This window comes from Globicephala melas, chromosome 9 (genome assembly GCF_963455315.2).
Source record: "Globicephala melas chromosome 9, mGloMel1.2, whole genome shotgun sequence".
Classification (NCBI taxonomy): domain Eukaryota; kingdom Metazoa; phylum Chordata; class Mammalia; order Artiodactyla; family Delphinidae; genus Globicephala; species Globicephala melas.
The window spans coordinates 4,224,625-4,248,621 of record NC_083322.1 but is presented as its reverse complement, the minus strand read 5'-3'; the positions used below and the strand labels follow the sequence as shown (position 1 = coordinate 4,248,621).

Genomic DNA, 23,997 nt, shown 5'->3' with positions numbered 1-23,997 from the left:
AGCGGAAGCTTGGGCGAGACGTACTCCCTGACTACGGAGAGAAGAACAAATAGGAAGCATTACTGATGTACTGTGATGGGGAAAGATCAACCAACGGGACCAGGAAGCAGGAGACCAGTGCTTCCGTAAGACTTTTCTCTAGTGACCCTAGGAAATCGAGCTAACTTTGGACCACCTCTTACTCCTGAATGAGAGAAGCAACTATAATTTCAGGCCTTGCTTCTCAAATTTCCTTGAGAGTGAAATAAGAGTTGAGAAGAATACATTTTTGAAACGTTAGGACGATCCTGCAAATCAGGATCATGATTAATATCCCCGTGCAACTGCAATCCTTGTGACTCATTAATTTTGCAAGTCGTGCCCAGATTAAGGGATCTGGGGGAGGTACAGTGCGCTAGCATCTGTGTGTTTCCGGAGGGAGGTCAGAAGACTGCCTTGCCTCACGGCAAGAAGGGAGTTTCCTATTTTCAGGCAAAACAATAAAAAAGAGCAATCTCTCCCCAGGAGCGAGTCTCCGAAGACATGATTCTCCTAAAAATCGTAATTGAGGCGTAACCTTATGTGGTACACGAGCATTAGCCTCAGTCCCCCTGCTAGGGGAGGACGTTTCCACCAGCCACAATAAACACAAACGCCAGATAAAATCACAGCCTGTGCGAAGACTCTGCAAAGCGCTCTGCTGCCGCCACCGTGTGTTCTGGCTTCCCACACGCGCTGCCATTTCCAAGCTCCAGACGGATGCTGAGGGGACTGGTACCCACCCCGACCCTGTGACTTTCAATCAAGCAGACACCCTATTAGCAGGTGGGGTTCCAAGCATCTTGCTGGCTGCCTGGTACTACAACCCATGTCTTTCTCACCCGGATGCTGGCTGGAGATGTAGGGCTGAAGGTGGTGGCGTTGCCGGAGCAGACGGTCACTGTAACTCTGGGAATTATCAGCCTTTAAACGACAGATGAGGTTCAAAAGCCGTCAAGTGTTCTACAGCTGTCGGGGGATCAGTGTTGTCATTCTGTTAGTTCAGCATTAATTTGAGGAGGTGATAAGATCTTAATGCGCGTCAGGGGTTGGTGCCACGAAGCTAGCTGGCTCCGTAATAAATGTTCCTTCCAGATTATCTTGTTTAATCTGCACCAGCACCTTCCAGTGAGGAACTTTTCTAATGCCCATTTTATGGATGAGAAAACTCAACACTGGAGAAGGTAAACACCTTGAATAAAGCCACAGAACTAATAAATGATCGTTCCCGGATCACACCAAAGTCTGCACCAACCCAAGCGTTTCACTAATGTTGCCAGCTCTCTGACATCCTGGGAATGAAAGTCTCTGCCTGCCCTCCCACCCCCGCCAATTCTACCTCTTTGCTTGGCATGTACAAGCACTCAGTAAATATTTTTGGATTGATTGATCACGAATTGAATGAGGCTGGAAGTATGGCATCTGCCGCCCGGCATGAGAAGGAACTTAGCTGGACCAGATCATCTGAGTTCGTGGAGGTCCCGGGGCTGACACGGTGAGAGGAGAGCGGGATGGGGAAGCAACTAAGAACTAACGAGGGAGAAATGGGGGAAAGTGGAAAAGATGAATCAGAGTGAGTTAAGAAAGTAGAGAGAAAAGGCAGAGGCAACTAACAGAAGTGAGTGCTAGACATTAGAAAACACTGTATGATCTCACTTATTGGTGGAATCTAAAAATAGCCAAGCTCCTAAAAACAGAGTGAAACGGAGGGTCCCAGGGGCTGGGGGCAGACTTGGGGGGAAGAAAAGGGGAGATGTTTAAGGGCACACACTTGCAACCAGTATATAAGTCCTGGAGATCTACTGCACAGTCTAGTGAATATAGACAACATTATTGCATTATAATTGTTAAACTTGCTATGAGACCAGCTCTTAATTAATCCCACCATGATAAAGTAATAACTGTGCCCGGATAGAGGCGCTGGCTAACACTGCAATGGCAACCAGACTACAATATATACACGGATCAAATCAACATGTTGTACACTTTAAACTTACTCAGTATTATAGGTCAAATATACTTCAATAAAAAAGAAAAAAGAGAAAAGTGGGCTTCATGTCATCGCCTTAAGATAGGTAATGGCTTTATTACACCCTCATTTTGAAGTACAGAAATGGGTTGATGCAGGTGGTTCTGAATTAAATGTATGCGCTGCAAATCAAAGTGCCACGAGTTTCCCTGAGCAGGTGCTGTTCATTTTTGTCAACCTGTCCACTGAGGTCTTTGCCCTCCTTCCCTCTGGGAAAGGAAATGGCGCTGCCATTAACAGGCACCTGCTTCCATCAGGTGTCACTCATGGGTAACTTGTCTCCTGCAGGTGCGAGGGCCTGATTAACCCTTCAGGCCTCACAGGGCTCCTCAGCCCCTTACCTTTATATGATTTATTCCCTGGCTCACAGGGGGCAGCCTTCAGTCTCTTATTTCTCTAATATATTCCTTCTAGCCGAGGTTTCTCACTTTTGGTCCATTATGGTACAACATTTGATAATTGATGGCCCTAGAGCCAGCACATTACTTTTGTTTCAAACTGTGGAAAATCTCAGAAAAGACAGTAAATCTAAAAAGTTATCTACACATGCAAAACAGTTCTCTGTCTTTTTTTTCACTGAGTCCTTGTAGGGAAACCCAAAGGCGCATGCAGGACCCTTGAGACTCAGAGAATTTTCCGCAAGCTACTGAATTTTAAATAAAAGATTTCCCCCACACTTCAGAGGAAAACAAAGTGTATTTCTGTTAAAAGTTGAAAGGGGAAGGAGGAAAATGGGAACAAGTGGGGAGAGCTGGCGGGGTAGGGGTCCTGGGGGTTTAGCCATTCCTGAAAGGTGCGTGTGAATAAAGGTTAAGGCTACTATTTGTGAGAGGCTTTCCCCTCCACATGGCCCCAATCCCAGGTCTGTTCACGTTAAAGTCCCTGGGCATCTCCTTCTGTCGCTCCTGCCTTGGATCACAGAGGCCTGTGGTGACTTAGCGACCTTGTCCCGCAGAGGGAGAGGGTGGCGATCTTGGCCAACTCAGCCGTCATTCTCCTGGGTTTGTTTCCTGTGCACTGGCTTAAAGACCCAGCCTGTGTGGTATAGGGGAGGGAGCGGGCAGAATCAAGTGCATTCCAAAGAATAAGCAACTTCAGTGAGAGACGAATTCTTGAAACACAATTCTTTGATAAGCTTGGGATTGTCTTTGAACTGATCATGAAATCACTTGCTCTTCCTTTGGGGCTAGAACGCATTTCCCCGTTTCTCCTGCGGTTCTGTGTGCCAGGTCACAGATCTCCACCAGGTGGATGCGAGTGCAGGTCGGGCGCACAGCATCCTGTGCCCCTCCCACCACGCTCCTCCTCTGGTCCTGATGCAAATGAGCAGCACATCCTCACAGCTTCAACTGAACAGGCTGCTTCCCACATGGAAGGGGCTTGGGTTTCCTTCTAGAGAAGGAAAGCTGCCTGCAGGTCAAGAATACTCACGTGAGTTTCACGTGAGTGAGGAATAAATCTAAAAACATGTGATAGCTCAACACAGAGATGTATTTGTTACAGCAACACATGGAATTGAGTGAGAGAGAGCGCTCTGTTTCTCAGAAACAGTCTTTTGCATTAAAAAAAACCCTGAGTTTAGATTAAAAAGAAAAAGTAACACATTCTGGGGCAAGCCAGATTTTAGAAGGAAAAATAACATTAATTTATTCTTTAACAAATATTTATTAAGTAGGCACTTATTTTGGAAGTTTGCAAGCAAAGGGGGTGTTCTTCATAAGAAAACAGACATACCCCTGCCCTCATGGGGCTTACAGTCCAGTAGGGAGGCAGACTAAAAACAGATAGGTCATTAGCGTGGCTTTAATAGGTTCAAGGGATGTGCTCTGAGCCAGTGAACAGGGTGGGACTCACTCTTCAGATCTCGGAAAGGACTCTCTGACTCCACAATTTAAAGTTATAATTCGCAGAGGCTGCTCTGACTTAACATCTGGCTGAGGCAGTAGCCCGTGCAAGGGTCCTGACTCCGAAGAGATCTCTGCTGGACCCGAAAGAATATTACTATCACTAGAGAATAGTGAGTCAGATGAAGGGGAGCGTGAGGACAGATCATGCAGGGCTGTTTGGACCTTGGTAAGGATTCTGTCGGATATCCTGCTTGTGAACGGAAACCACTGTAGGCTTTGAACAGGAAGTGATATACCAATAAGACTTTGTCAGCTATGTGTAGAATGGATCAGAAATGGATACCAATTAGTAGCCTGTGGTTTCAGTTCAGGTGAAAGGTTATGGCTACCCCGGACAGGGGATGATAGTGAGAATTCAGATCCACAGAGGTGGATACGGAAATGACAAGACCTGGTGATGGGTATGAAGGTGAGTGATGGTGAGAAGACAAAAGTGAGTCCCAGGTCCTGGGTTTGAGCATCTGTTTACAGAGACGGTGAAGACTAGAGGAGGAGCAGGTGAGTCACCTTACCTGGTGTGAATTCAAGCCCAGGTAATTCACCCTGCTTAAATATACACAGATCCTGGCTAGGGATTACATTTTGAAAGACAGAACCAAATACAAAATATGTAGGAGATATTGGGAATGAGAAGAACTTTAGATGATGATGCATTCACGCCCTTATATTAAAAAAAAATGTCTTAGGGGCTTCCCTGGTGGCGCAGTGGTTGAGAGTCCACCTGCCGATGCAGGGGACACGGGTTCGTGCCTGGGCCCGTGAGCCATGGCCGCTGAGCCTGCGCGTCCGGAGCCTGTGCTCTGCAACGGGAGAGGCCACAACAGTGAGAGGCCCGCGTACCGCAAAAAAAAAAAAAGTCTTAGAAAACAAAAATTGGGGGCCTTATTGGTATTTTCAAAGATAGTTTTGGTCTTTAGTCAAGCTATTAGGGAATTTTCTTCAGTGTATGGTATTTTCTCAAATAAAAGTCGTCAGGAGTTACTGATAGATGTTTACTGAATAGATACATTTCCATGGTTTCTCAGAATTCAGAAGATGGAAATCACAGCATAAAAAAAAGTCCCCAGTGGCATCAATTGTTTCTCCAAACAGTGGTTCCTGACTCTGAAAGGAGAAAGGACAATCCCTCAGCTTTTTAGAAAACTTCTTTGGATGCCTTGTATACTCGGCAGATACAATTCTCAGAACGCGTCGGGTGCTCTGGTGTGGAAACAAGACATTCAAGGGAAAACAGAACACAGAGAGTAAAGCCTCTTGCAAGTGTCCACACTCTGGGTCATGCTGTCTGTTGTAAGCGTCCACAGCATGAGAGAAGTGAAGCCTCAGAAGGAATGTAGACCTATCAGCCTGAAGAGCTGTCGTTGGTTTTAATACCATTCTCTGTCTACACATTTTGCACTTTACAAAGTTCCTTAAGCTGTTCAGTATTAATTCTTGCTTTAATATAAGGAGCACTCTTAAATTCCAAAAACACAGGCGTTTAAAGGGGGCTCCCAATCATTTTGCCCTAAGAATGAATGAATTTATTCAGCAGATTTTGTTCCCAGTTGTCACTGTGATGTGCTTGAGGGTGAGCAGAGGAAATAGGATTTAAGATATTGGCAACAGACTCACTGGGTAGGCAGAGGGGCGTCAGCAGAAGTCAGTTTGGGCAGAGGGGGAAAAGAAGAAAATAAGAGTTATTTTCTTAGACCAAGGAGAATGTCTCCCTTCTGCACTGTGAGCCCTGGAAGGCAAGGTCACAGTCTCCGTCTCGGCCTCCACCACACAGAGGTGAGCACAGTGCGTCCCTGAGTGTAGGAAACAGTCATTGGATGTAGGATGTAGAAGAGGCCCCGAGAGATGCTGTGCCTATTTTAGTCCTCAAATTGGTCCCAAATTACAGAGACCCAGACCAGTCTGTGCTGCTCTTTCCGTGGGTCCTTCAAACATTCCGGAACTTCCTTGAAGCCAAGTAAAAGCAACATTTCATTTCATGAAAAAGAAAGGCATTGATGGGTAGCATACCTAGTTGAGAAAAATGATCCTGGTGAAATGACTATTAGATGACATGCTGACACGGAACTGACCTTGATGAAGGTGGTTTTGGTTTCTATTGTGGAGATAACAGTCTAACTGGTGTAGTTTCCCAAGGTAATGATGGGAAAGGATGTGGATTCAGGGACTGTAGGCTCTCTTTTGCCGAGTCGTGATAAAAGGCGAGTTGGACACGTGGAGAAGCAAGAGACTCATCTGAGTTCAAGGGAGGTTCTTTTATTATTGTTTTTAAAGATGAGAACATCTTTGTACGATCAAGGGAAATAATCCACAGAAAGGGGCATTTATGATGTGAGAGAGGATGGAAAATTGCCACGGTGATATCTTTGAGCAGATGAGAGGGGATTGAATTCAGGACACAAGTGAGGCGGGAGGCGGGTGGGTGGGAACTGTGCTTAGATACAGGCAAACAGATCAAAACAGTGATCTTTAAGAGAAGAGGGGACTGTTCTAGTGATCCAGATGGCTGTCATGATCACAGGGAGCTAACGAGGCTGGCTAATGGCAAGAGCTTCAAAGAACCAGATTCATTTCATGAGTGAGGAGGGGTGACGGTCTAGAAACCACAATGAGGAACTGGAAACCCCTACTTCACGTCCCAGACCACCTGTGCAAGGGGTTCGAAAGAACAGGCTGAAGGGGATGCTCAGTCCTCCACAGCCAGCCCGTTCCTGCCAGAGAAGAAGGTGAAGAGATAGTTCCAAGAAGACGTTGAAATAGAGAAGAGCTCGCTGATGACCTTGAGTTCTAGAAGGCCCGGTGGGAGGATTTGGGCTATAGTGGAGCGTGAGTGTTCAGAGATGTGCAAAGCTAAGTGGGGTGAGTTTCCAGTTAGTAAAGGATGAGGTGTGACTCAGTGATGGATGTGTATACGATGAAGTGCACACAGGAGTGTTGTGCAAATTGGGGTGGTGAGGCTGTGCATGCCGGGGACAGGGAGGAGACTTCTCCGAAAGCAAGCAGGGTTCTGGGTGTCTCCAGCCCCATCACTCTGATCGCGGGACAGAGGCTGGTAGATGGCCCACGGTGTGCACGGTCCTGGGGACACTCCCTGGCACATTTGCGGAACAGGGCTATGTCATGTGGTCCTGCCTCTTCACCCGCTGCACGCCTCCGGGGGAAGCCATTTCCATCGGTTCCACGTGAATGGTGCCCTGTGGCAGCTCTTTCTGCAGAGACCAGTGGCACCAGTAGCACGTGGGGCTCATCAGTATTTCTCATGTAAGTGATGAGGAAACTGAGGAACAGAGAAGTTCAGTGACTTTCCCAATTTCATGCTGCTATTGTTAAGGGAATCAGATTTTTTTTCTAAAATTAAAAGTTTATTTTTTAATACAATTTTTATTTATTTATTTACTTATTTATTTATTGCGGTACGCGGGCCTCTCACTGTTGTGGCCTCTCCCGTTGCGGAGCACAGGCTCTGGACGCACAGGCTCAGCGGCCATGGCTCACGGGCCCAGCCGCTCCGCGGCACGTGGGATCTTCCCGGACCGGGGCACGAACCCGTGTCCCCTGCATGGGCAGGCGGACTCTCAACCACTGCGCCACCAGGGAAGCCCCTATTTTTTAATACAATTTTTAAAGGTTACTTTCCATTTACAATTATTATACAGTATCGGCTATATTCCCTGTGTGGTACAATACATCCTTGAGCCTCTTATACCCAATAGTTTGTACCTCCCACCCTCCGTCCGTATATTGCCCCTCCCCCTTCCCTCTCCCCACTGGTAACCACTAGTTTGTTCTCTATATCTGTGAGTCTGCTGCTTTTTTGTTATATTCACTAGTTTGTTGTATTTTTTTAGATTCCACATCTAAGTCCTATCGTACATTATTTGTCTTTCTCTGACTTAGTTCACTTAGCTTAATGCCCTCCAAGTCCATCCATGTTGCTGCAAATAGCAAACTTTTGTTCTTTTTTATGGCTGAGTTGTATTCCATTGTATATATGCACCACACCTTTATCCATTCATCTGTCAATGGACATTTAGGTTGTTTCCATGTCTTGGCTATCATAAATAATGCTGCTATGAACATTGGGGTGCCTGTATTTTTTAGAATTAGTGGAATTTGGGGGGATATATACCCAGGGGTGGAATTGCTGGGTCCTATGGTAGTTCTATTTTTAGTGTTTTGAGAAACCTCCATACTGTTTTCCACAGTGGCTGCACCAATTGACATTCACGGAACCAGCTTTGGTTCCGGCATTTGCATGTGCTCTTAATCTTAATGCTGCTTCTTGAAAGCCAAGATTCTTTTGTCCCTCCGAGGCTACTGTTAACAGTGAAAGGAAAGCCAAACAAACACTGAAATGCACTTGAAGGGAAAGAGTCAATCTATTTAAGAGAAAACTTTAAAAACCAGAGCTATCTTTAGTGATACAGGCTTGCCTCAATTTTCCGGTGGTCTCTTGCTTTCTGTTCTTATTTAAGAGTCAGCAGCAAAGGAGATCTGTGAGCATGGTTAAAGCAGGATTTCATTTACGGTTATTGGGCTGAGACCTGGTCATTTTGTGAGAGGCACCCTGAAATAGCAGGTCTTGTATCTTCTGCTAGGCCGTTTCTCTTGGGAAGAGCCTCTGGCCTCGTGCCTGAGGATATAAATATGGCCGCTGGTTTCCTGAGACCAAGCAAGGGAAGTGGACTGGGGAAGTCCCTTTCCAGCGTTTGGGTTTTTAATGAAAGCTTTTGTTTTCTTCCCCTTTGCTAAAACCTTCCCCTGTGCCTGGAACTCCCAAGCCCAGAGCCCCCAGCTCATAATTGTATTTGCGACCTGTTCTGAAGCACTTCCAATCCCCCCCATCTACTTTGTTCCCATCACTGCTGTGGTGACAAATTCCATGCAGGGGTGACCAGCCCCACGCAGGTTTACCCTGACAGCACCTGGCCAGCAACTCCTGATTCTGCCCCTGAGCTTCCTGGGTGCCTTGGAGGGGAAACTCAGTAGGTATCACATGTGTGCAACCTGGAGGGACAGGGAAGTTGATGCCGCCAGTCACAGTAGGTGGAGGTGATGGACATGTATTCTCCCCGCCCCTTTCCCAGGGCAGAGGGTTCCGTGAACAAATCCACAAGCCTCCTCAGAAGTCCTGGTGAGCTGGGACAACTGGTCACCCACGCGCTGGTCCACAGAATAAGGCACCTGCTCGTGACTCTCTCTCCTTCTGCTCGTCCTTCACTCCCGCTTCCTGGGATCAGATTCCTAAATAAAGTATTCCCAAGCAAGCCTGTCTCAGCTCTGCCTTTGGAGTACGCGTATGGAGAGGTCGGCCTTTGTGTCTTTGTGTGGGTGTTGAAGGGTGAGCTGGCCGAGTGAAGGGACAGAGGGAACTGAAGTCCTTCACAGATGTCCCCCAGCCCCTCTCTCAGCCCCACTTTCAGCGGCACCTGGAGCATTCACCTCCTGAGGCTTTTCCACAGTTCAGGGGTGTCAATTGCCTTGCGTTCTGTTGCTCTCTTTCCCTGCAGGAGATCAGGTTTCAGCTTTCCCCACGAACGTATTATTTACCACCTAAACATCTGCTTTGCCTCTTCCAGCATCTCTTGGCATCTCTCGTCTGGGATCAGCTCCTCGATGGGTCTCTGTGTCCTTGTAGGTTTGTAATATAATGTCACGCGTTTGCTTTCTTTTTAGTGGGGCTTCCAGAGGGGCCGTAGGGAGAGAAAACACACGTGTTCTGTGCCCTGCTCACAGGTGAGCTGGTATTTTCCCTTCATGTCACCTAGTGTGTCATAAAGAGCAAAAACCCTGTGCTCTAGCTCTGCGTCACTGGTGATTCATGGTGAGATTTGGGGTAAGACGTGGAATGCCTCGGAGCCCCGGTTTCCTCATCTGTGAAATCTGCTGTGTGAATTGACCTCTGACCCCTCCAGCTCCACCTTCGGCCCTCGGAGAATCCCAGAAACTACCAGTGGTCAGTGTCTCAGGGCAGAATTGGGCTGATCTTGTGGCTTAGGGAACCATGTTCTGCACTCGCCTCCCCAGGAAATGCCCGGACTGATGAGTTTTCCTCTTCTCTGGGGCCTGGAGTCAGCTTGCGTTAACTCTGCAGAGCGTTTCACAGGCCCTGTGTGTCTGTCTCTAGAATTGACTGGCATTTGCTCCCCTTGGCACATTTAGAAAGCTGTGCAGGACATTGACAGACAATTATATGGGAGTTCCTGGCCTTGTATTCATGTTTTTCTCCTTTTTTCTAGCATTACCTATACCTTCTGGAATAGATTTGGATAGAGGGGCCAAAACATGGACTCTAAACCCATGGCCTATTTATGTGTGTGTGTGTGTATACTGGGATACATAAACACACACACACACACACACAGCAATGTGAATATGTTCATTGTCTTAAAGCCCTCCCTTCTCCCAGGTCAGCGAAGCGTACGTGTGGTAGGGGTGTAGCTTCTCTCTAACTTATCTGTTCAAATCCATCTTTACTATTCCCATCTCCCTGTCCTTTCCCTACAGATGGTTTGACAGCCACTGGATGTCAGGCTCTGGAAACCATTTCTGAGATTGTCTAACGAGCACGAGCTGTCACAGAGAGAGAAGCACTTGGCTGTGTCAAACCTAGAATAGCACCATCTCCATCAGAACTGAATATCTCCCCTTCGACCTTCAGATGCAGCTCACATATCACTTCCTTTGCAAAGATCCTCTTAATTGTCCCAGACAAGGTTAGACACTCCCTCCTTTGTTTGCTGTTAGATTACCTTATCATTCTATTGCAATATATGCATGTTTCCATTAGAATGAATACCACCTTGCATTATAATTGTACATGAGAAACAAGATATTAAAATGAGATGCTCGTCAGTTTGGGCTGAGGCCCCAAAGCCTGGGAGCACAGAAAGCAACACGGCATTTTCAAGAGAGGAGCTAGTTGACTTATGGAGGAATTGCTTGGGGAATGAGCTGAAGCTGGTTAGTCAACGTTAGTTAATCTTCAACCTCCAGCCCTCTCAAAAGATGAGGTTGAAGAGGATGAGGCAAAAAAATCCCTCTGGGGAGGCTTTTCAGAGAGCTCGGCATTTCCCCTCTACTCTGCCACTTCACCACCCCTATGGGGATGAGGGACAGGGTGTTGTAGTCAAGAAAACCAGAAGGACGCTCCAGAAGTTTCATGGAATGTGCAGAGCACACAGCCTAGTGTCTGACACCCCTCAGATGCTTGAAGGCAGGAGGATGCGTCTGGAGCTCCCTGATGGGAGGCAACGTTACACACTTCCCGAACATTCCACATTGTCTTACAACTGATGCATGCCAAGGGGACCACTAGGAGGGGAGGGGGGCCCCAGGGAGAAGGGAGGCTATAGAAGCTCAGGGGCACAGGGAGAACTGCAAGGGGCCAACCGGAGGAGGGAGGTCGCCCAGCTGAACACAGAGTGCAGGCGGGCCTCCCAGAGGAAGAATCTCGAGGAAGGAGCAAAACACAGGCAGACACAGACACACAGATACACACACAAAGACACACACAGACACATACACACAGATATACAGACACACACACAGACACACACAGACACATAGACACAGATATACAGAGACACACACAAAGACACACACAGACACATGCACACAGATATACACAGACACACACACACATACAGAGGTGTTTTTTCGCTGCTCACACAAGCCAGCGGTACCAATGCCAAATCCTCCAGTGCACCTGCCTTGTGGATGTAAACTCACCTTTGCTTCTGTAGCTCCTCCCCCTCCATCTAATCCTGGAAGGGTCAGAGATAGGAGCTCGTGGGCTGGGGATGAACTGGCATGAAGAAACAACAGCTGACTGTCCTTTCCTCTGCGGTGTCTCCTTGCCTGGTGACACCGCAGTAAGTACCCCTCAGCTCTGCCGGCCCCCTTCCACGGGCTCCACCCTGACCGCCTCCTCCTCCCCCTACCGTGATCACACCCAGCCTTCTGAACTCAGCCCGCACGCACATCGAAGATAAACCTTTCCCTGAACGGTTTCTATCTCTGGGATTCCGCGAGGATAGCGAGCCCCAGCACGTCTAGGAATGGGACACAAGGCACAGAGGTCCCCACAGCACATCGGGCAGAAGAAGGGGATGCTTCCCCATGGTAGACTAGGGCGTTAGGATGGGCATCAGGGTCTACCAGGTGGGCAGGGCATACGGTCCAAAGTGCATGACCGGCTCCGTTTGATTCCGACTGTAGTTAGTAGCAGAATGCCCTGGGAGGGTTTCAGAGCTTGGGCCCAGATCAGGAAATCTGGGAACGAGGAGCCTTTGGTGAGGCTGTCTGCTGGGTGCTGTCACACCGATGGTCCCGCCAGACGTGGCTACTACAGGCTGGGATTCAGAAACAGAGTCTGGGGCCTGAGGCAAGAGTCCCATGCCCTGGAATGTGACATGTATTTCTTCATCCATATGGTTGAGTTTGACTTTCACAAAGGTCAGTGTGGCAGATGTGACCCTAGACCGGTATTTTCAAACATTTGCAGGCATAGGTCATCACCAGGAGAGCCGATTAAAAGGTACATCTTCCCATCGTCAGGCAGGATACACCTTACCTGGTCCTCCTTTCGGAGGACAGGATAGAACATGATGATTGGAGCTCGCATGATTCGTGATTCACGGCTGTGCGTCATCAGGCCTTGCAAAATGTCCATTTCCTGGGGGTTGCACTCGGTAATTACAGAGTTTGGGGTGGGCCCTGGCAATGGGCATAGCAGCAAGTTTCCGGGCGATCGGGGGAAACCACACATGGTCCCCAGACCACCAAGCATGTGACTGAACTCTGATCAATTTCCATATTTACTAAAAGACCAACATAGGCTTCGTCTTTTCTGTGTTTCTCCCTCCAAGTGTTACGTAATTACAGCCGAGGCTGTGGGTGAGCAATTCAACAGGGGCTGGGGGACCAAGGTCACAATTAGATTTTCCCGCAGTCGCGTGATAACGGATTATTTCAGCCCTTGAAGAGGCAGGTGGGCGCGCATTCTAACAGTGGGCAGAATGGTCTATGAGTCACCCTCCCATCTGACCGAATGTTTGCCCACACGGAAGATTTGCTCCATCCCTCGGTATGAAATCGGGCTTCCTCCTTGCAGCTGCCTGGTGAGCAATTTATAGGACACAGAGGATGAGGACAGTAATTAGGTTTCGGTTTTGGTTTTGGTGGGTGATTCAAATGCCGTTGTTCCCTTGTCATTCCTGATTTCTGAAGAGTCCACTGCTCTCCCACATTCACATGTAGAAGCCGGAGGATGTTTACAGTTTCTCTGCAAAGCAATTCCTTTGAGAGCTGTTTTTCTCTCTGCACGCTGCATGATTAAAAATAGAAACCATGAGCCCCAGAGGGAGTTAGGGGTAGATGCTTTCAGCTTAGGTGGTTTAGGAAAAAAATATTCCTTCTTTATTTTTGGTAGAGGAGGTAGTATTTCCAACAGGTGGAGCTGGGGGGAAAAAAACCTGTTGCGACTATGTTTCTTAGTGGGACAAATTACTCTTAGGACACTGTTTGAATGGATGAGTTGCAAGTCAAATTTGCCTGCAAAGGACATGCTCTCTAGGAGATGCTAATGTGGTTTGTGTTGTGATTTTCAAGGATAGTTTCTCGATGACCTATAATGTGTTTTCCTTTCCCTTGTAGATAACAACCCTCTTATTATCTGCAGCCTCAGGAAGAGAACAAAGCAGACCAGGCCGTTAGGGGACTGAAATTACGCATTTAACTTCATGAACATTGGGTCTACGTGGCCTCATTCGTTCAACATATATTTATAAGTAGCCCTATGCCACATACTGCTCTCAGCACTGGGGACGCATCAGTGAACAAAACGGTCCAAATGTCTGCACTTAACGCAGCTTACTTTCTGATGAGGTCATCGTCTGACTCCCTGGCCCGTACAATATGGATTTCGGCGTGACTTTGGACAAGCTGATAAAACTCTCTGAAGGTGAATTTCCTCGTCTGTCAAATGTGTTCCTTGTGCTATTTGTGCTTCCCCAGTTCTCCTGGTCTTGAGAGTCACCGGGAATACTTGACAAGCATAAGCCCCTCCCACAGGGACTCTGATTCGGTATGTCTGGACCAGCCTTGTCCAGCAGAATGGAATATGAGCCATTCATGTCATTTCTAATGTTCTCACAGCCACATTTTTTTAAAAAAGTATAAAGAAATAAGTGAAATTAATTCTAATATCTTCTTTTAAATATAAATGTATTGATTGATTGATTTTTGGCTGCGTTGGGTCTTCGTTGCTGAGCGCGGGCTTTCTCTAGTTGAGGTGAGGGGGGCTGCTCTTTGTTGAGGTGCGCAGGCGTCTCACTGCAGTGGCTTCTCTCGTTGCGGAGCACGGGCTCTCTGGGCGCGTGGGCTCAGTAGTTGTGGCTCGCCGGCTCTAGAGCGCAGGCTCAGTAGTTGTGACGCACGGGCTTAGTTCCTCCACGGAATTTGGGATGTTCCCAGACCAGGGCTCGAACCCGTGTCCCCTGCATTGGCAGGCAGATTCTTAACCACTGCGCCACCAGGGAGGTCCATATCTTTTACTTAATCCCGTAAATTCAAACTTCTATCATTTCAAGATGTAGTCAATAGAAAACAGTCATGAGATATTTTATACTCTTTCTTTGTACGAAGCCTGCAAAATCTAGTGTGTATTTTATACTTACAACACAACTCATTTCGGATTTGCCACCTTTCAAGTGCTCACTCATCACCCGTGGCTGCTGGCCACCATCTTGGACAGCACTGGTCCCCACAGAGCCTTGGAATCTGTACATTGAACAAGTGGTTCAGAGGATTCTTATGTCTGAGCAAGTGTGGAAGAGACTAGACCAGATGCTCCCCAGGGGAGCTCCCAATTCTCACTTTCTATTAGAATTTCGAGGTGTGTGGGGGGCACATCAAAGCATCTATCACTCAGTTGGCAATTACCACATATTCTTATTTTCAGAACATCAGTTTCATAACTTATTTGATCTCCTCTGTTTTCTCCCCCTCCCATCCTCTATGTGGTTAAACTGAGAGTCAAGTCTTCTTAAGAATAATGACATAACAGTGCCGGAGACACTCACTGAAGAAAACTTCACATGATCAAAGGGCTAAGGAGGCTGCCTGAGGAGGATAACCTAAAAAGAACAAAGCGCTTCAAGCTAGAAAAAGAAGGTGGAAAAGCCAGGGTGATCAAAGTTTGTAAAGTCATGAAGTAAATGGAAGCCTGAACAGGAACGTTTTGAAATCCAAAACTTAGCCGAAGAATGGAGCCTATTGGATAGCTTGAAATCACTCGCCTTAAGACAGATGATGAGAAAACAATAAGAATTCTTTAGGCAGCAGACACAGAATTTAGAGAACCCATTCCCTCGAGGATAGCAAAGGATATAATGCAAAGAGATTCAGGCCATGTTTCGGTTTAAGCCCTAACCTCTTACAATATCCTAAAACATTCCCTATCTCCCTAGTAAGCAGTTGGTTTTATCTGTGGGAGGAGGTGAGCTTCAGGTCCTACTACTCTGCCATCTTGATTGCCTCCCCAGTCGTTGGTTTTAGATAGAATACTTTCCATCTGTCCATCCATCCACCCACCTGTACATCTGTTCATTAAACTTTGTAAGGGTCTACTCTGTGAAATAGGTTTTGTTAGAGGTTTTCGTATGCAGGGCTTCATTGAATGCACATAACAATTCTGCAAAGTAGATACTATTATATCTTATTTCACAGATGGAGTTATAGGCTCAGAGAGGTTCAGTGACTCGTCCAAATTCATCTGGCTGACACGTCGTGTTAGTGCTTGGTTTAAAAACTCCAAGCCTTAAACAAAGTCCAGTGGTCTTTACAAACAACAGCATGAGGCCAGATGTCTACTAGGTTGACCCAGAGCATTCTTATGAGCAAAGGGGGAAGGTTCTCCTCTCTCAGAAGATCTATCACCAAGGCCGAGTTCAGCGTGCCTGCCAGGACCTCACGAGACCAAAGCCAGCATGCCCTGCACCCCACCAGGCTTGTGGAAACCCTCTTCTGACTTGTGATCACGTGGTTACAGATGTGTTCAATCAGTTTCATTTGTTGAGCTTTCTTGGGGCAACACAGTGTGACAAACCTTGTTAGAATCACAATAGTACACAATCATCAAAACTAGTGGAAACCATTCAGATCCTCTTTTCCAATCTTCTCGTTCACAGTAATGGCCCAGCTGCTATGTGTTTGTGGCCTTGGCCAGCGCCGGGATTAGAACTGACAGCCTGACTCCCTGGCCAAAGCTCCTTCCAGGCTGGTAAGCTTTGCACACGATGCCCTTTCCCTGCTGTCCAGTAGGCAAAACAACTCAGAATTTGACATTTCATTTCTTGACACTTGACGGAAAGGCCTGAGATATGTCACATCAGACTGAAAGATCACTGGGCCTGATAACATGCAAAAATGATTTACAGCTTGTAATTGAAGATTCAGCGCTGGCACAAGTTATTCTGGGCGACTTCAGAGGAGAGGCTTAAATGGCCCCCATTTGCTTTCTCTGTATCCCACTTCAGAGCTCTTGGTACACGCTATCTTCTCCATCCGAAACAACTGTTTGTTGCAGGGCCCAGCAGTAAGGGCAGGTAAGAGTCACGGGGTTGGAGATACACGAACCGGTAGTCAACAGTCACGAATCACGATTCCCATACTGCACACGTTCGGAACACAACACAGGCCAGTCAAGCAGGGAACGGGGGGAACTAAGGGTTGGGTCCTCCCGCAAAGAGCCTTCAAGTCACTCTGCTTAGCATCTCGTTTGAAGACGTCACGGTTACCCCAGGGGAAGGGATCTTGGCTCTATCCATTGCTCCTGTTCCAGTGACACGCGTGACCCATCAAACTTCTCACCGAAAGCAGTAGTCTTCGTTCATCACTTGAAGACTCCCGCAGTCCCGCAGAGGACATTTCGAAACAACTAGTATGGAAGTTCCCATTGGCCACTGTGACTCCACGTTGAACTACTTAACATGTCTCGACAGTGCTTAAATCCTGTACGTTTCACAGAAGATGAATAGGAAACCTAACATGAAAGAAATCACCTCATCACATACCCCATGTGTATCAGATGGACTAGAATAAGCTTAGCTGTTGTAGCAAATAAACCCCGGCCTCTCAACCTGGGACGTGTAAAGACCCTGCTTCTCACTCACAGCACGGTCTGACGTGGGCCGAGCGCACCTCCCGCATGGGCCCCCTGAGCGAGCTTCCCCGCACCGCTCTGCTCTGCGCCTCTCACAGACGTGGGTCCTCTCCTTGGCAGTGACTCTGGGATCCGAATTGTTTTCATAATGCAGCGACACCATCTTAGACTCCTTCCTTCCAGGCAAGTGGGGAGAGAGAGAGATGGAGGGAGGGAGAAAGGGAGGAGGAAAGAGATAGATAGAGATAGAGATAGAGATAGAGAGAGAGAGAGAGAGCGAGCGAGCGAGCGAGCGCCTAGAGAAGACACACGTGCTTGTATTGGCCTCCAGGATCGTGTGGACACTTGGTAGGGAGCAGCAGTCTCTACCACGCCAGATCTGGACTGTGTCCCCCTGCCCCTGCCACACATCAAGAAGCCTTTCTTCCCTAAGCACTTAACCCAGCAAGATGGGCTCCGTCTATTAACAGGTTCTTGGTTCACCGACAGGACTGGAAGCTCTTTCAGGCGAGGGAGCTCCTAATGACCTTCATCAAGTATTCTCAGGGATCATATGCTCATGCGCTCTGGCAGGTGGTTGATTTGGGGGAAGGAGTGTGACTCCAAGGCAGATGGCCTGTGGCTCACTCCCAATGCCAGGTGGGGGACAGGGTGTGAGAAGGGCACCGCTGACTGTCCCTGGGGCCTGGGGGGAGGAGGGGGCGTCTCTCTGAGTAGAGAAGCCCCACTGGCTTCCTTTCCTCATTCAGGAAAAGCTTTCACTCTGTCCTGTAACTCGTTCCCTCCGCGACATTTACAGAGTGGTTGCTATGAGCCAGGACGTGTCCTAGGGGCTCCCTCTGCTTCATAAGAAGGGTGTAGCCAGTGTTGTGAGGTCTGATGAGGGGACTTCACAAAGCACAAGGATAGGGCAGACGGGAGTCATTTGCCTCAATGGTAGAAAAAAAGAGAAATTCCATAAAAGTGGTCATTATTATCTGGAAAATAGTATAGAACAACCCGCAGAGAATGAATTTCACACGTAGGATTACAGCTGTGAAAAAAGTATTGGGGAAAGGACAGCCTTGCCCCTCAAGCCTTAGGGGACAGATATGGCCAACAGATAAAGGAAAGTCTCTGTTCCTAGAAAGCGAGTCAGAAGACGAACTGGCAGAAACTGGTGTGGCCTGCTCCCCTGTGATCTGGTGGAGAACCAGTTTAAGGGGTATTTGATCAGAATGGAGAAAGTTGCCCAGCTGCCTTAAGCCCCTCTACTACTGTCCAGGAGTCCTTGTGGTTCCCTCTCCAAGGAAAGGATTAGACCCAGAGTCTGGGGCTGATGGTTAAATGCCTCCAACTGCAAAGACTGATCAGTTGGTGGGGCAGGGAGCCACGGGCAGCCACAGAGAAAGTTCATCGTCATTAAGTGATACCACCGGGAATTAGTGGGAACAGGACATCACTGCAAAGAATATCATTTCTATGGGCAGACCTTCCACCTCACTTAGGAGTCATACCCTGGAAAAGTAACTTACATGTTAGTGCTGCCTTTGCGATGGTCAGTGAATGCGGCCGGCTGAGAGGCACACAGACCGAGGTCATAGTGTGGGTCACAGGGGGCAAAGTCATGGTATGGGGCCGTATAGGAACAGGTGACAGGAGAAAGGACCAGGGAGGAAAAGTGCCGTGCTTGGTACAAGAGTCTGGGACAGTTGGATTTGTCTTGAGTCTTCTGGACGCTATGGTTAGAGGAACAACCCGACAGCTCCTGTTAATAGCAACTGGTCAGAACCACCTACAGTTACTCCCAATGGGCATCTGTCAAGCTAGATTCCCAGGGCAAGCATCCCAACAGAGACAGAAGCTGTATCTTTTTTTAAGACCCAGCTGTGGAAGTCGCTCTGACTTTCTTCTGCCACATCCTACTCGTTAGAAATGAGCCATTAAGACGGCTTGTCTCCAGCATTTACTGTTTGTAGAGTTTTTGATGCTGGCCGTTCTGACTGGTGTGAGATAATAAATGCTGGAGAGGGTGTGGAGAAAAGGGAACCCTCTTGCACTGTTGGTGGGAATGTGAATTGATACAGCCACTATGGAGAACAGTATGGAGGTTCCTTAAAACACTAAAAATAGAACTACCATATGACCCAGCAATCCCACTACTGGGCATATACCCTGAGAAAACAATAACTCAAAAAGAGTCATGTACCAAAATCTTCATTGCAGCGCTATTTACAATAGCCCGGAGATGGAAGCAACCTAAGTGTCCATCAACAGATGAATGGATAAAGAAGGTGTGGCACATATATACAATGGAATATTACTCAGCCATAAAAAGGAACGAAACTGAGGTATTTGTAGTGAGGTGGATGGACCTAGAGACTGTCATACAGAGTGACGTAAGTCAGAAAGACAAAAACAAATACCATACGCTAACACATATATATGGAATCTAAAAAAAAAAAAGGTCATGAAGAACCTAGGGGTAAGATGGGAATAAAGATGCAGACCTACTAGAGAATGGACTTGAGAATACAGGGAGGGGGAAGGGTAAGCTGGGACAAAGTGAGAGAGTGGCCTGGACATATATAAACTAAATGTAAAACAGATAGCTAGTGGGAAGCAGCCGCATAGCACAGGGAGATCAGCTCGGTGCTTTGTGACCACCTAGAGGGGTGGGATAGGGAGGGTGGGAGGGAGGGAGACGCAAGAGGGAAGAGATATGGGGACATATGTATATGTATAACTGATTCACTTTGTTATAAAGCAGAAACTAACACACCATTGTAAAGCAATTATACCCCAATAAAGATGTTAAAAAAAAAGATGGCTTGCCTTCAAGGAGAGGTGAATTGGAGCCCTCCTTTTAATGGAGGGTCAAAAATGTTGCAGATATGTTTTGGTGATTTTTTTTTTTGAATACGCTTCTTTTTAAATTTTTTTTATCATTAACAAGAGTTCAATTTTTTTTACATTTTTTTCTTTTGAAACAAATCTTACACATGATAAATGCACAAGTCTTTCATGTACATCTGTCGAGTTTTGACAAATGAATATATCTATATACTCTAAACCCTATCAAGAGATATAAAACATTACCATCATCTCTGTAAGTTCCCTCAGCCCTTTCCCAGTCTGTTCCTGCCCTAATCCCAGATGCCAGGGGTGTTCTGTTTTTGCTTTTTTCTATTGTAGTTTCAAGATGTTGATTTATACCAGTTAGTATCATTACTGAGTCCTCAAATAATTTTTCTTCGGTTGTTACTTGGTCTTCTTTTTAAAAGCATATTTTCCATGTTCTGGCCACAAGTTATTTGCATTCATCTCACAGGCCCACTTCCACCCAGGATCTCCCAAAGGCTCATCTGTCATGGGACTCGACTCATGATATCACCATCTAATTAGGTCCAGGTGCAGACAAGCCCCTGAGTTTGGCTTGCCCAGCACAGCACCCTCAGCTCCCACCCTCTGCAGGAAAGAGACTTCCTTACAGAGTGCAAGCGCCCTGCAGACAGAAACCCATCCCCTTTTACCCCTCATGGTGCTTAGCACCAACTAAACATTAAATGCTCTGGAGACATCATCTTGCAGATTTTCTAATGTTTCAGAACAATCAAACCTCGACATCCCTCCCTTCTGTTCCCAAGTCGCACAATTCCTTGTCGCGTTGGCTTTCTGCCCTTGGAGCTCAGGAACTGCCTCAAGAACAGCAAGTAAGGCCGCGTGCTCGTGCCAGTGCAATGACCATCGGCAGTGGCAGGGAGGGGCTCTGCGGCGTCACGAGGGGGCACTGACGCCGCTTCACTTCCCAAATTCTCAAACTGCACGCTGCTCCTGGGATCCTCTTGGCAAGCCCTCCCTGCCTTTGGGATATCAAACCAACTGCAAAACCAAAGAGACAGCCTTACGTGGAAGGCCCCTGACACTGCTTACAGCCAAATCAATCTGTTCACGGTCATAACTGAGATACAGGGGCCCCAGGTGCAGCCTTCAACTGGACCTCGATCTGCCTCACGACAGGACCAGGGACGCTCAGGAGTATACAAGGAAACCTCCTCTTCCCCTCCAGTCTTCTGCCGCCTGTCCCCACGCCCACCCTGCGCGCACACTCCCGTGAGAAAGACTTTTCAGGAACAAAGGGTGACACATAAGAGTAGGAGCTCATTTCATCTTTACAGCAGCCCTATATGTTTCTTATCCTCAGATAAGACACTGAAACCAAGAGGGGTTATGACTGGCTGGGGGTCCACAGCCCGTGAGAGGCAGAGCCAGGATTCAAACCTTAGTAGATTCCGGAATGTGTGCTATTCACCACCACCTCACTGTGAAAGGCAGACAGTGTGTTTTGGGTACAACAATGATATAAACAGGTTTCTAATATAGGACTAATAATGCAACATATCCTACCTGTAGGTCAGGAATTTTATGCAGACTAATAAGAAAGCACTGAATGTGTGTACGTTGATTTATAATTTATAATGATCGGCGGCCATGCACTGGGTGCCTTCCAGGAGCAGACACTACACTAAGCATTTTACATATTGTGTCACTATGCTTCATACCCTTGCAACATCGTTATTATAAAAGTGGGAACTGAAGCACTGAGGAGTCCAATACGTTGCCTACATTTGCATAGCTGGGGTGTGACCGGGCTGCGGTACATATGCTTCCTAGCTTTCCAGATACAGCTCCTGCCATCTGTTTAACCTGACTGTCCCTGTCACCATTCCAGCCCTCTATGTAGTATTCCCAGCCCTCCATGAAGTCATCAATTTGCTAAAAATAATTTCTGTGGTTGATGGGTTTTTAACGGAGCATGCTGTCTCTGGCCCCTCCCTAGAAGTCTATGTCCAAGGGGGTGGGGAGTGGGTGTTCAGAGCTCCCGCTAATCTTAGCAGAGGCTCCAGGGCTGAGGCTGTGCCCTCTCTGATTTCTGCCTCATCTTATTTTTTAATGAGGTCAAGGGCATCCACTGGGGAAAGGGAGGGGGCTATCTCTCCTGGTGGTGCCTGGAGCTCTCTGTTGTCACCCCTATTTCTTTGGCTTCTCACACAGTTGGTGTCAGAGGCAGAGACATCACTCACCCAGCTAGTCCTTGTAGGTCACGTCATTTTGAGCCAGATACCCCAGGTGGGTGAAGGAGAGATGAACCTCTGTATCTCCCAGATGTCACCTGCCCTCCAAAGCCCTCTTTCCATATCCGACAGGCAATTTCCTCACTGAGCTCTGCCTGGTGGGCTCTTCCCAGGCAGAACCAGCAAACTTGACCCTTCAAAAACAGATGCTGGTGGCAAGAGGCATTTCCTGTACCTCAAACTGTATGAGAAGCTGGTCCCAGGGACCGCTCGAGCTTGGAGTCACCCAAGAGATGGCAGGAGGGGCCACCCACACGGAGCTTGGTGTGACCGGTGGAGCGGACACCCGCTCGGGAGCCCAGCTCAGCCACAAAATCGCCTCTGGGAGAAGTGCTTCTCCTCTGACGGCCTCTGTCTTCCCATCTGTGGTGTGGGGAATAACTCCATCTCATCTCCCACATGAGCGTAAAGTCAGTGTTGGAACTTGGCTCGTGACGCTGCAGTCAGAGCCCTTTTCTCCATCCTCCTCGCTATCCGTCTTCTCAGCCCAGTTCCTGGTCCCCCCGCCCCCCCCGCCCTAGCCAAGCCCCGCCTGCTTCCCTCTTTACAGCCACATCTGTCCCTGCCCTGCGTGCTGCTGGCTCACACTCACTGCGCTTCCCCATCTGCACTGGTGGGCCTGATGCCTCAGCCATGACTTCTGCAAACTCGACCACAGGGGACTTATCTTACGCTCACCTCTAAAGATGGGGAAAAGCAGAGGGCAAAGGTTATGCACACTTTTACTCTATGTTCCTGTGATTAACATTAGAGGTGGGACTTTGCTGTTAGTTGTCTATACGTTAATAATTTTTATGTCTTCCTGTGTATTGACACTTTTTATTATGAACTGTCCCTCTTTGAACTCTAGCAATGTTTCTTGTCTCTGAATCTATTTTCTATGATAGTGATATCATCTCTCTAGCTCTTTCACAGTCATTGTTTGCATAGAACATCTTTTTTCATCCTTTCATGCTCAAGCTATTTGTGCTCTAGAATCTGAAGTGTTTCACCTGTTGACAACGTATAATTGGATTTGCTTTTTTTTTAATCAAGTTTGAAAATCTGTCTTTTAATTAGAGTGTATAGAACATTCACGTCTAATGTAATTATTGAAGTGCTTGGGTTTCACTCATCTTGCTATTTGTTTTCTCCAGGTCTCATGTATTTTTGTTCCTCTGTTCTTTCTTTACTGCCTTTTTTGTGTTCAATTTTTGTAGTGTGTAATTTTTCTTCCTCTGTTCATTTTTACATATATTTTAAACAGTTTTATTGAAGTAAAATTGGCATAAACTGTGAATGTTTAAGGTTTATAATTTGGTGAGTTTTGACATGTACACACCCACGAAAGCACCAGTGTGCCCCTTTGTCTCTCCACCCATCCCCGCCCATCAACATAAAATCCCTGGCCTTATTTCTGTCAATGGGCATTGGTTTGTATAATCTAGAATTTTATATAAATGGAAGCCTACAGTGTATTGGTTTAATCTAAATTCACTCAGCATGATTATTTTTCAAAAATAATACATAAGTAAAAACAAAAATAAATAAGCATGATTGATTATTTGATGATTTATCCAGGTTGCAGTGTATCAACTGTTTATTATTTTGAATTGCTGAGTACTATCACATGATAGAGAGATATTACTACAGATACAGATATATACAACATTTTGTTTATCTATTCACCTGTTTATCTATTCACCTGTTGGGACATTTGGGCTGTTTCCAGTTTTAGGCTATTATAAATAATGCTGCTATAAACATTCATGGCCAAGGTTTCGTGTG

General features: G+C 47.1%; 2 long non-coding RNA genes, 1 other non-coding gene and 1 pseudogene across 12 annotated transcripts in view; 3 read left to right on the top strand and 1 right to left on the bottom strand.

Annotated features, from left to right (window-relative positions):
- LOC132597842 (uncharacterized) overlaps positions 1 to 23,997 on the bottom strand; it is a 256,993-nt gene that overhangs the window by 34,582 nt on the left and 198,414 nt on the right. The window lies entirely within an intron of this gene.
- LOC132597843 (uncharacterized) lies at positions 666 to 14,108 on the top strand. The gene is made up of 3 exons (XR_009565232.1): positions 666 to 1,513; positions 10,459 to 10,667; positions 13,609 to 14,108. It is a non-coding gene; the product is annotated as an uncharacterized lncRNA (long non-coding RNA).
- Positions 4,352 to 5,291, top strand: LOC115851962 (PAX3- and PAX7-binding protein 1 pseudogene; annotated as a pseudogene).
- On the top strand, positions 12,504 to 12,647 carry LOC115851970 (U8 small nucleolar RNA). Its single transcript, XR_004038985.1, has one exon. It is a non-coding gene; the product is annotated as a U8 small nucleolar RNA (small nucleolar RNA).